The following is a 13,508-nucleotide window of genomic DNA, read 5'->3' as shown; positions in this document are numbered from 1 at the left end:
TTCATTTCTTTGAATTTAGTCGAATGCTCATACTCGCATGTTCAAATACTTGGCCCAATGCCTTTTTCGTGCAAAATCATGCAATTTAATCTCATATGTGATCACATGAATGCACAATTTTATCAACCGACAAATCAAGCAATTTAGGGTGATTAACCTCTAATCGGACCCCCACGGCAATCAACAGATCAATTCGGCATTCACATCCAATAGTTCAAGAACCAATTAATCAATTGCATCCAATCGATTTTTAATCATAATTTCAATTCCAATTGACAATCAATCGCGTGCTTGTCTCTGACTTATCGTTCGCTCGCGATCGATCAATCAAAACCATCAATCAATTCTAATTATCAATTAGCCATAGACAACCTAACTAATCGACTAATCTTAACTAATTACGGTCATTTAGCCTAAACCGCATTTCTATCTAGCCCGACCGTAATTAAACTACCTAAACATCCTAATTAGCTAATTAATCTAATTCCGAATGCAATTAACATCCTAACCGAGAGTTAGGGGCTAACTCACAATTTAAACTAGCTCGGGCGGTCTCAACTCGGGCGGTGACGACCAAACGACCGGGTGACTCTCGGAGCTCTCACGGTCAACCACGGTCTTCAAGCACCAAACTTGGTCAAGGGTGGTCGGGTGAGGTGACGACACTTCAAGACGGGGACACGGGACCCGAGAGTGGCAGCTGGTGGTCGTCGGTGGCTGGAACAGTGGCTGCGAGTTATGAACAATGACGCTCGGAACAGGGCGGCGCGAATACGGGGGAATCGAGCCTATGTCGAGTGGTTTTGTGGGGATTCAGTGGTCCAAGGGTGGGGGAAAGGTTGGCCAAAGTTGGGGGGTCTCCGAGGTAGCTGTAGGTGGCGGTGGTGGCGACGGCGGACAACCGGAGGCAACGAAACAACTGCTGGGTAGAACCGGTGCAAAAGCAGAGGATGCATGTTAGAATATAGGAGGCCGATCCGAGGCTTGTTTGAGCTCTGCTGGTGTCCGGCAACTGTCAATGACTGTGGGGGACGGCGAGGGGTCGAGGGTGGTTGCTGAGGGTTGTCCGGGGTGGCCGGAACTAGGCTGAGCGAGGCGGAGAGCAACGGGACAGTGGCTCGGCGGGAAACAGGGGACATTGGATGTGTGAGCTGTTCACGGCAGCTTGCGAGGGAACGGGCGATGGAATGAGGTCGAGAGGGTCGTAGTGAGGGCGGTGATGACGGCGTAGCGGCTAGTGATGGTCCGGGGCAACGGCAAGGCCTGTCGAAGCTCAAACGGCTCACTAATGCCAAAACAGAGCGGGCGATCCGAGGAGGCTTCGGGTGGCCTGTAGGTCGACGGTGATGGCGAGATAGCGGCGTCCGGGCGGCGGCAAGGTAGCGAGGTGGTGGTGGAGTTGCTCGGGCTACTAGCTACGCACAAGGAAGGCTGAAGAAGGAAGATGAGAGGCCTGATAGGGGAGGGGACAGTCCACACATTGTACAGTGAGGGGTGCAAACCAGCGAGAGAGAGAGAGAGAGAGAGAGAGAGAGAGAGAGAGAGAGAACTGGGTGGTTGACCGGACTTGAGTGTGATTGGTTGGTTGGAGTGTAACATGTGCAAGAGGGGGGCCCACCATGGATTTGAATTTTTGTCACCTAGTGAATAATGTGAGGGCAAAGATGTAATTCAATAAATCGGGATCGATAGGATTTTTGGCTCAATCGATCGAGAATAAAATTTGGATTTTCACGGGTTAGGCTCGATCCGAACTAGGACTAGGCGCGAGGATTAAAAATCCTAAATTGCGGTGATCGAGATTTCGAGACCTAATCTAAACCGATCGAAATCTCGTGAATCGTCCAAATAATTGTCACTTACGTCCTTACAATCCGAATTTTTATACCAACCGGAATTCAATAATAATCAATTTTATTGAACTCGGTCTTTTTTCATGCTTAAATATGCAATTTAACTATACACGTAGTCACATGAACATACTTTCCCATCAAACATGACATTCCCACATGGGTGATAAATCATCATATCGTTATATACACGGCCAGGGTACACAACAATCACCAAATCATCACCCAAAAATCACTCAATAACAATAATTAATTAATAACAATTAATTATCTCGGCCTTGATTAATTGACCTACCTATGATTAATAAACTCAATTGTAATTAATTAAGTCAATCTTAATTAATTATCTCGACCTTAATTAACTAAACCATCTTGATTGGTCGATCCAATTGTAATTAATTAGATACTCATCAATTAATTAGCCCAACAATAATTAATTAAATCCACCTTAATTAATTAACCCGACTACAATCAGTTAACTCATCTCAATTAATTTACCCAATTATAATTAATTAAACTAGTTATAATTAATTAGTCCAACCATAATTAATTAAAGTTTACATTAATTAATTAGCGCAGCTTTAACTAGCTAACTCATCTTAATTAATTAACTTGATTCTAGTTAATTAGCACATCAATATTCAATCAATTCGACTTCAAGTAATTAAACTGACCACGATTAATTAAAGTAACTAGAGTTAAATAAACTAATCATGGTTAGTCATAAAATAACTACAGTTAACAAAAAGTAACTACGGTTACTTTAACTAACCAAGGTTGACTTAAACTAACCGTGGTCAACTAACTTAACCATAGTCACTAATCTAACCCGACCACGGTTAACTAAACTAAATTGTCATTAAATTAATCTAACCCACGATTAACACTAATTAAACCAAACCGTAAGTGTAATTAACGATCTAATCAGAGATTAGGGGTTAACTCACAAACTCAATGACCAGCGATGACGAACGATCGGCAGCGGTGACGATTTAGGTGCGACAATGGTAGCACGTAACGGTGAAGACTCACTGCGATCACAGGTGCAGTGGCAATGATGACCTCGGGTAGTGTGGTTCGCGGCTCGAATCGGCACGGGGATCGCGGATCAACCGCCTACGGGCGTACGGGGGTCGTGCGAACGGTATGGGGCTTGAGGGTTTCTCGGGTCGGGCTTGCACCGGCGGTCCGCAAGAGGTGGAGGGCGGCTCATGAAGGACAGTGGATGCGGTGGCAATGAGCTAGATGGATGGCAGCAATAGAGGTTGGCGGCACAAAAATAGAGGAAAGAGGGAGGATGATGGTGGTAGGGGAGGGGTGCCACACAAAAATGGAGAGGAAAAGGGGGAGTGGAGGTTCGGCCAGGGCTAGGTTCAAGCGCGAAGGGTCTCGGTACAATGACTCAACGACTTGACTATTTTAGCTTGACTTTTTCTGACTAACGTCTTAGAACAATCCAATTATTATCTCTTAAATCCTCAAAAATCTAAATTTATTTCCAAGCTGGAATTCTTGGTTTAAAATTCATCGAATCCAATTTTTTTACAAACGTCAAAATTCCAGGACGTCACATGGAACTTGAGTAAGAAACAAAAGAAATAATTTTTTGGACATTTTCTTATTTGGAAATTAATTAATTACTCACAATTTTAAATTAATTATCTTTTTCATTTTTCATCACGCTTCCATTTATTAAATGAAAAGTGGTAATGATAAGAAAATACTTATAAGCGTATTTAAACTAGCTCGGCGGTGGCAATGAAAACGGCTCGACGACTCTTAGAGCTCTCACGGTCAACTACGGTATTCGGGCTCCAAACTTGGTCGAGGGTGGCCGGGTGAGGCGACAACACTTAGGGGACGACGACACAGGACCCAAGGGTGGTGGTTGGTGGTCGCCGGTGGCTAAAACAGTGGCTGCCGACAGTGAACAGTGGCGCTCAAAACAGGGCAACAAATAAACCCGGGGAATCGAGGCTGCATCGAAGTGGTTTTGTGGGGGTTACGTGGTTCAAGGCTGGGGTAAAGATTGGCCCAAGTCGGGGGGTCTCTGGAGTAGCTGCAGGTAGCGTCGGTGGCGGCGGCGGACGGCCGAAGGCAATAGAACAACTGCTGGGCGGAACCGGCGCAGAAGCCGGGGGATGTAGGTCGGAACAGGGGAGGTTGCTTTGAGGCTTGTTCGAGCTCTACCGATGTCCAGCGGCTGTCGATGGCTATGGGTGATGGCAAGAGGTCAAGTACGGTTGCCGGGAGTGGTCCGGGGTGGTCGAAATTGGGCTTAGGGTGGCGGAGGGTGGCGGGACAGTGGCTTGGTGTAAAATAGGGGACATCGGGCGTGGGAGCTATTCACGGCGGCTTGGCAAGGAACGGGTGGCGGAATGAGGTTGAAAGGGTCATGGTAAGGGCGTTGGATGACGGCACGACGGCTAGTGATGGTCCAGGGCAACGGCAAGGGTTGTCAAAGCTCGAACAGCTCACTAACGCCAAAACAGAGCGGGCGGTCCGAGGTGGCTTCGGGCGACTTGTGGGCCGACAGCGACGGCGAGATGGCGGTGTCTGGCTGGCGGCGAGGTGCTGGTTGAGTTGCTCGGGCTGCTGGCTTCCCATAAAGAAGGCTGAAGAAGAAGGAGGAGAGGCTCGGTCGAGGGAGGGGGAGTCCGCGCACTGTACGGCGAGGAGGGCCAGGCCAGAGAGAGAGAGAGAGAGAGAGAGAAGTGGATGGTTGATTAGACTTGAGTGTGATTGGTTGGTTGGAGTGTGACATGTGCAAGAGGGGGGCCCACCATGGATTTAAATTTTTGTCACCTAGTGAATAATGTGAGGGCAAAGAGGTAATTCAATAAATCGAGATTGATAGGATTTTTGGCTCAACCGACCGAGAATAAAATTTGGATTTTCATGGGTTACGCTCAATTTGGACTAGGATTAGGCCCGAGGATTAAAAATCCTAAATCGCGAGGACCGAGATTTCGAGACCTAATCTAAACCGATTGACATCCGGGGAATCGTCCAAATAATTATCACTTACGTCATTACGATCCGAAATTTTATACCAACTAAAATTTAAAAGTAATCCTTTTTATTGAACTTGATCTCTTTACGTAGGGTCTAATTTCCAGGGCATCACGGTCATGCTCAAAACTTGGCTCAAGGTCCCTTTTCATGCTTAAATATGCAATTTGACTATACATGTAGTCACATGAACATACTTTCCCATCAAACATGACATTTCAACATGGGTGATAAATCATCATAGCGATATATGCACAGTTAGGGTACACAATAATCACCAAATCATCACCCAATAATCACTCAATAATAATAATTAATTAATAACAATTAATTATCCTAACCTCAGTTAATTGACTTAACTATGATTAATTAACTCAATTATAATTAATTAAGTCAATCTTAATTAATTATCCCGACCTTAATTAACTAAACCATCTTGATTGGTCGATCCAACCGTAATTAATTAGGTCCTCGTCGGTTAATTAGCCCAACAATAATTAATTAAATCCACCTTAATTAATTAACCCGACTACAATCAGTTAACTCATCTCAATTAATTTACCCAATTATAATTAATTAAACTAATTATAATTAATTAGTCCAACCACAATTAATTAAAGTTTACATTAATTAATTAGCCTAGCTTTAACTAGCTAACTCATCTTAATTAATTAACCTGACTCCGGTTAATTAGCACATCAATATTCAGTCAATTCGACTTCAAGTAATTAAACCGACCACGATTAATTAAAGTAACTAGAGTTAAATAAACTAATCATGGTTGGGCATAAAACAACTACGGTTACTTTAACTAATCAGAGTTGACTTAAATTAACTGTGGTGAACTAACTTAACCATAGTCACTAATCTAACCCGACCACGGTTAACTAAACTAAATCATCATTAAACTAATCTAACCCACGATTAACACTAATTAAATTAAACCCTAAGTGTAATTAACGACCTAATCAGAGATTAGGGGTTAACTCACAAATTCAACAACCGGCAATGATGAACGATCGGCGGTGCTGACGACTCACAAACTCAACAAGAGTGGTGTGGTTCGCGGCTCAAATCGGCATAGGGCTCGTGGATTGATCGCTCACGAGTGCACGGGGGTCGTGCGAACAATGCGGGGCTTGAGGGTCTCTCGGGTCGAGCTTCCAATGGCGGTCCGCGACAGGTAGAGGGCGGCTCACGGAGGACAGCGGATGAGGTGGTAATGAGTTCGGAGGCCGGCGGAGCTCGATGGATGGCGACAATAGAGGTTGGCGGCACAAAAATAGAGAAAAGAGGGAGGATGATGGTGGTAGGGGAGGGGTGCCACACAAAAATGGAGAGGAAAAGGGGGAGAGGATGTTCGGCCAAGGCTAGGTTCAAGCGCAAAGGGTCTCGGTACTATGACTCGACGACTTGACTATTCTAGCTTGACTTTTTCTGACCAATGTCTCAGAACAATCCAATTATTATCTCTTAAATCCTCAAAAATCTAAATTTATTTCCAAGCTGGAATTCTTGATTTAAAATTCATCAAATCTAGTTTTCTTACGGACGTCGAAATTCCATTACGTCACACGTAACTTGAGTAAGAAACAAAAGAAATAATTTTTTGGACATTTTCTTATCTTGAAATTAATTAATTACTCACGATTTTAAATTAATTATCTCTTTCATTTTTCATCACGCTTCCATTTACTAAATGAAAAGTGGTGATCATAAGCAAATACTTAAAAGCGCATTATATGTGACATGAGTCCATTGATCATTTACATAAAAGATGAGAACATACAGGATTTTGATGATGTGAAGATATCGAGTACTGGTATAAGAAGTCATGTTTTGTTACTATCTAAATACTCGCCGATTACATTATAGGATAAGAGAAAGCTAACACCTCCATAGAACCTCCCCTGGGTCTATAGTATCCGGGATCAGATTATAAGGAGTATTAATGGCAGATATTGGCATCTTAGGTTCTGTTTATTTTGCGAAAAATAATGATTTAGAAAATATTTTTCCAAAATCGATCATTTGTATCGCTTACAAAAATGATTAAACAAAACATATGTTCATCATCTATGAAAATGTGTATACATAAACTGCTGTCGATAATGAAAATATATCTCGTTGACCAAGTATTTCGGATGATACAAGCGATTGATTTTAGGAAAATATTTTTTACATCATTCAATTTCCGTGAAATAAGCGCACCCATAGTGTACAAAGTTAAAAAAACTCAAGGATTAAAGTTTAGTACATAAGGTTCTAGAGGCATCTACCGCTCTTAATTAAACATTGACGAAGCTCAGCGTTTATCGGTATCTCGGTCTCGAAGATTAGGAAGTCCTCGTTCAACGGATGATGTGCCTTGATCATTGGTCAAAACGTCTTCAACTTGGCTGGAGTCATTTGATGGAGACGGGGGGAAGCTAGCGCTTTGTAAAGTTTCTACAGCTCCAATCTCAATGCCACCATCTTCCGCGTTTCTATCTCTAAATCTGCCTTTACTAAAAGTCCGGGAATTGAGGTCTATTTGGTGAAATCTTCTTCCCAATGCAACCATTTTCTCCCGCAATGAACCCGAAGAACTTGTAACAACATGCCAATTTCTCTTGATGAACATGGCCACGAGGATGAAGAGAGCTAAAGCTGCAGCAGCTCTAGCAATCAAGAGTAGGCCCATGAAGCTGTCAACACCCAAGCTCTTGGATGAAACCAAGGTAGTCGAATTCGGGCAATTGGTTTTCGATGTCAGCCACTCTTTTTTGATATTTGTCATTTCGGACCCTTCGATTACGTTGAGGATTGCTCTCGAAATATCCGGTACTAGCCGAGACCCTTTGGGGAAAACCCGTAAACCAAAAGGAAGACATGAGATTTTGTTGAGGGTTTTCTTATTTGGCTAGAATTGAGAGACACCGGACTTACGAAGCCAAATCCAGCAATCTTAAATGCGGGAATCGTGGTATATTTATTACAATATTGAGAAAGAACGAATTCAATGTAGGGGACTTGTCGATTGCTGCTGCGATCCCGCCCTTTGTGCTTCCATTCGAAAGAAGCGCATCGCATTCTGCAGCGGACTTATAAGATTTAAGTCTGGACTCGCTGAACTTCATTTGCTTTAGCATTTCATAAACGAAAGAGCCGTCCCGGTAACCCACGTTTCCTCCACTCTTTAGTAGCTGATCCACATCGATCATAGTTGGTTGAAGATTTTGCACCACCAAGAGAGAGCTCAAGCTTGTTGTGTAACTTTGGGTCAGTATAAGTAGCACAAAAACCCACACGATCACAACAAATCTTGCTAGGTTACTAAGTACTCTCTCCCCTGCAATCGAAATTAAGGGTAAGCACACACATCATCCTACAACAATATGCAAATTGTAAGGTTCGATTTGATCCGTTAAAGTGAAGGGCGATTACTTTGTGCAAAGACCATGGTTGAAAAAGAAAACTAGAAGCTCGTGCCAACTTGATGTGCAGTTGGACCCCTAAAATCTTCATTGATTTGATGTTCGAGAATCCACACGACCAATGCTATAAACACAGAAAAGCATCCGGTTGTTAGCCAAAGGTCCCAAGTGAGTGGCTTTAAGAAAACCCAAGCATTCTTGCTCTTGTCGTCCTTGTTTGGCACGAGCATCACAACCCCTGATTCAGTGTATGGTAAGGTGAAGTCCACATGTAATGATCTTTTGGCAATGATCGTTGTATCACCGACCACCGCATCGTAATTCTGTTCCAACAAAAGAAAGGGAAATGTTTTCTTTGTCAACCACGGGATAGCATAGTAAGTTTTGACATGTAATCCTACCAAAACAAGCGGTTGCTCACCTGGTAAAATACTTGATCGATCATGTCATTGTAATCGCCATTGCTACTTCCATTAGGCAAGGCAAACGGAACAAAGTCATAAGGCACAGCATAAGGTAATTTCTCTACCACGGCTCGAAAGATGTCGATACAATAACCGGTGACTTGGGATGTGTTTGTGATAGGAGTTGGAGTCACCTTCACGAATTGCTCGAAGCCATCCTTCACCGGAACTAAGATTCTCAAGCTTGTCCTATTCGCGGGAATCTCCCATCCCTTGGGAACAGCGGTCAAATCTTCTGGCCATAGTATCGTTATGAGATTACTCATTGAAGTGGAATATTTTCTTTTGTTGGATGGATTCAAATCTCTTAGCAACCCATTTTTTAGCATCCAGAACCCGATCCCTCTTGCCGCATTTCCATTGATATTAACAATCTGGAACACCGACGATTCGAGCTGCCCATCAACGAGACTAAAATTTCTAATGAGACCGGTGAAGGTCGTATTGCCTAGTTCTTGGAGAAGTTTCTCACCATTTTGAGAGGCTCCAATAGTGTCGAGATCCGTTGTATCTATTGAAGCATTCGACTTCGGGAAGGTAAAATCCCCCGCTCCCATTTTCTCAATGGATATAGCCGGAGCCTGCACGGTGTCATAAGCATAGTACCGAAAGATGTTCGACAGAGGACTAAGGACGGATGGATTGTCTTGTTGGAATTTCTTCTTCCATCGGACCACGAAGTTACGTAGACCTCATATGTCTGGGACATAAGTCTTGATGCCCGGTACTCCTTGCATCGAATTAGCAACAACAGATGAATTCATCGAACTCAATCGGTCGGTGATTCCATTAGTCAAGATCCACACATAACCTTCATTCATCATTCCCACCTCTTTTGCTTTGGCAAATAGCCGAGAACTAAGGGTAGGTAACATGTGCACAATGAAGACCCTCGTTTGCATCGTCATCAACTTGTAGAGTTCTAGCGGGATTTGATCGTTTGTGGCCGAAGGAGGAATGACGCTCCTATAGGGCACTCGTGTGTCAACCTCTTCCAAAGCATCGGTAAGAGAAGGTATGATGCCTTCTCCGAACTCATTGTCCACATATATGAGGACCGCCTCTCTCCCGCCAAAAGTTTGCACGATTGCGCTTATAGCATTCACTTGGGATGAGTCATTTTGCGTAGCTCGAATGAAGTACGGACTCCGAATGGAACCGGGGGAAGGACTAGTAGCAGAAAAGGAGATGATCAGCACATGAGATTTGCTTCCAAGTTGAATGATGAAGTCCGCTTGCCGTGACCTTTGGGGGCCTATTATGGCTTGGACTTGCTTGTTCTTTATCAAATCAAGTGCTGCATCGGAGAACCAGAAAAGACGGTGAAACAATAAAAGTACGGCAGGCAATGGAAATACCTATTGGGAAAGGCATATCAGAAGTCAATTAAAATAGGCAGCCGACCGGCACGTGACCGGTAGGCAATGTTTAAGAAGAAGGAAGCATTGGCACTTGAAGTTGGAAATAACTATTTTTTTTTAATCTTTTTCATTTTTTTTCCTTCGTCCTTTCTTCTTCTGCTGGCACCCAGCAGCCGACCCTTGCTAGCCTCAAGCGAGCCATTGGAGAGGCCACAAGGCTCAAGCTCGCCATCGAAAATCAAACCAAATCTGGTCGGCCAAGTGAGACTTGGCCTTGTCGACCTCTAGCTTAGCCTCTCCTCGCCGGATCCGGCTAGGCGAGGAGAGGCTAAGCACAATAGCAAGGCTAGGCCTTGCCTCACCGGCCTTGGGCTAGTCGAAGCCTTGCCTGTGACCAGCGAGAGAAGAAAGAAAAGAAAAAAAAAATTATTAAGCAAGCTCGATTTTTTTAAATAGATTTCATTAAAATAGTTTTTCGAAAAAAATATTTTTTTAAGTAGTTAAAAGGAAAAGAAATGTGTGGGTGTGGAGGGAGGAAAGAGAGGAAAAATGTTTTACTCTTTTCAAAAAGAGGATGACATGTTCTCCACTTTTGAAAGTGTTTTTTTCACGGTGCAACATGTTTTCTTTGATTAACTTATTTTTCACGAACCAAACGCCGAAAAATCAAGAAAACATTTTCTCAAAAGTTATTTTTCACAAAATAACATTTCCTTAATATTATTGAAACACAAGTTTACTAACCAGAAAAATGTTATCAATTCTCCTGTTTCTTATAGGGACTTTAACTCATGTTTATGAAGTTGAATGTTTTGACGAGAACTCGTCACGATTAGACTCATGATTCGACATGTTCCTAAGGTGGTAAAATCTCATATACTCCGACATGGGTGAGCCAAATCTCTTATTTCGAAGGAAAGATGAAAATTTTGCTCATGAAATATATTCGTAAAAATTTGTCCAAAAGTCCTAAATTTGTTGTGTTTTTGTCAATTCAAGTATGAACCTTTCAATTTTGTCAATTGACCCATAAAATTTTTGACAATTTGTCAATTTAGTCCTGTTGGCCGAAAATCTCTAACGTGGATATCGATCTCCTATGTGGCACAACAAACACCAACTTTGATATTTTTTTTTTTTTTTTAAATTTATTTTTGCTGTTTTATTTTATTTTTCTCTTTTTTTTTTCTATTGTGCCAATGGGAGTCACTAGCAAGACTCTCCAGTCGTGAAGGCCCTTGCACGAGATCGACGAAGCCACAATGGTGCCAGGCGAGGTCATCCTGGCCTCGCCAGTTGTGGGCTCCAAGGTCAAAAAGGAGAGAGCCAAAAATGCTTAATAGATTAGAGATTTTCGATTTGGGGTAAATGAAATAACTGTCTTCTATCAAGATATTAAAATTGGATATCCCTGACATTGTTTCTCGCAATATCATTTTCTTGTATAGAAGAGAAGTTTTAACCCAAAAACAGGTGTTACCAAATAGTTTGGGACGAACATCATGACTAGTCAGTATATATATATGTATATATATATGTATATATATATAGAGAGAGAGAGAGAGAGAGAACCTACAGCAGCGGCAGCAACCTCATCTCGTTTGCAGTCTCTAACGTGGAGGGCAAGCCTCGTCTTATAGGAAGGGTTTAAACTATAAAAGTCAGAGAGAGATATGTTAAGGCAGCTCAATCCCATCAAACCCACCCTCGTCTCCAGATCAAGAATCACCCTGACATTCACTGAGATCGTTTCGGCATTGTCGTTGTTACTGCTTTGCACTGCTACTAGGTCATGGCCGTAGCCGATGGTCATGACGATGATGGCAAAAAAGGAGGGAGCCAAAAAGAGGAGCTTTTCAGCAACGAAAGAGATTCCTGGCGGAATCATTGGAAAGGGTTTTGGGAAAACGCAAGTGTGTTTGTTTGAGAGAGAGAGAGAGAGAGAGAGAGAGGCATGAAGGATGTGATGAAGACGCCGATGTTTTTGTAGGAGAAGAGCTTTGAAAAGTAAGACAAAGTATGGAGAGTTTCCACTCGAGGATTGCTCGACGTGGGTAAGATGACCTCCGGTGGTATTGACAGTTCACGGTTTTTTTTTTTTTTAAAATTAATTTGGAATGAAGAATCCTAACTGTTCTTTAACCCCATGACTGTTTATACTACCATTTTTTTGCTTATATTTTCATCTTTTTTCAATCAAGTTAAGATGGAACTTGGTGATTTAAGACTAAGAAAAGTAGGGTCTCCGCTCTGACGTTGATGCAACATGAAGTGATTTCTTATGAATTTTCCAATTCTAACATGGAGGGACTTTCTCGGTTAAGACACTGCTTGGGATGGAGCTAAGCTCCTGTAAGATAGGACACAATTATACACAGAAGAAGAGATACTCGATCATTCTCGGCTGATAGAAGAAGTACGTGACAACTAGAAAAAGGCATAAAATGATATAAGATCGATTCATTGTTGGTTAATACCATACACTTCTTGGTATTTCGCTCTAACAACCTGCACAAACTTGCTAACATTCAGTCATCACGTACCCGAAGGCCTGCCCTATAGTACATTCAATATTACATTGAGCCACGACTTATTTTTGGTGATCATTTCTTTTATGCGCAGAAGGAGAGAGTAACTAAGCGCTATGAAGCTATCTAGATAGTTTCCAGCTGAGGAAAATTGGCTGCTACCTCTATTCTTCTTCTTCCCGAGGGTTGCTTGCTTCGCTTCAATTAGCTATTGCTGAGAAATGGAGAGAAAACCACCAAAACGTGCCTATACCAGTGTCGGACAATGATACAGTTGCTTTAAATTGTCAAGCGAGCAATCGATCATATATCAATAGATTAGACAGATAAGAGAGAACGGTCTCGGTTATATATTTCGCTTAACCTGACATTTCCCCTCAAGTTGAATTTGATGTAGCATGACGAAAGCCTTAGTTTTACAAATCCTTATATTATAGTATTGAGTAGAAAACCTTGTATGTTGGAATAAAAGACAAGGAAGAGAAGAGAAATTCGCAAATGGGTGAAAAATTGTGCATAGAATCAAATCAAACATGATCACTTATCTGTATACCATATAAAGGTGAATGTGCAAAATCGTTAAAAATGACAGTTGTGTATATTTATGGCTTAGCAAAGGTAACAAATATTGTTCTTATTATGTTGTTTTCTGTCGTTGTCGTTGTTGTTTTTTCCTTGCATGTCGATTCTGATTCGATTCAACTCAAGGACTGGTCCCAACGGACTTCAAGAGGCACAGAAGTACCATCAAATGGACTTGACATGTTTGTAGATAAGCTTTGCGAGTTTCCAAGAAACTGCGTATGCCTTGAAATCAAACTGAGGATATGTGTGTAAATCAAACTGACGGGGCAATTAATTTACAAGTTATCATAAA

General features: G+C 42.2%; 1 protein-coding gene and 1 pseudogene across 1 annotated transcript in view; both read right to left on the bottom strand.

Moving 5' to 3' along the window:
• Positions 1 to 13,508, bottom strand: part of LOC115729093 (glutamate receptor 2.1-like) — a 380,267-nt gene that overhangs the window by 265,354 nt on the left and 101,405 nt on the right. The window lies entirely within an intron of this gene.
• LOC115748832 lies at positions 7,082 to 12,072 on the bottom strand (annotated as a pseudogene).

Source organism: Rhodamnia argentea, chromosome 4, assembly GCF_020921035.1.
Source record: "Rhodamnia argentea isolate NSW1041297 chromosome 4, ASM2092103v1, whole genome shotgun sequence".
In the NCBI taxonomy this organism is placed as follows: domain Eukaryota; kingdom Viridiplantae; phylum Streptophyta; class Magnoliopsida; order Myrtales; family Myrtaceae; genus Rhodamnia; species Rhodamnia argentea.
This window is presented reverse-complemented; position numbering and strand designations above follow the sequence as displayed.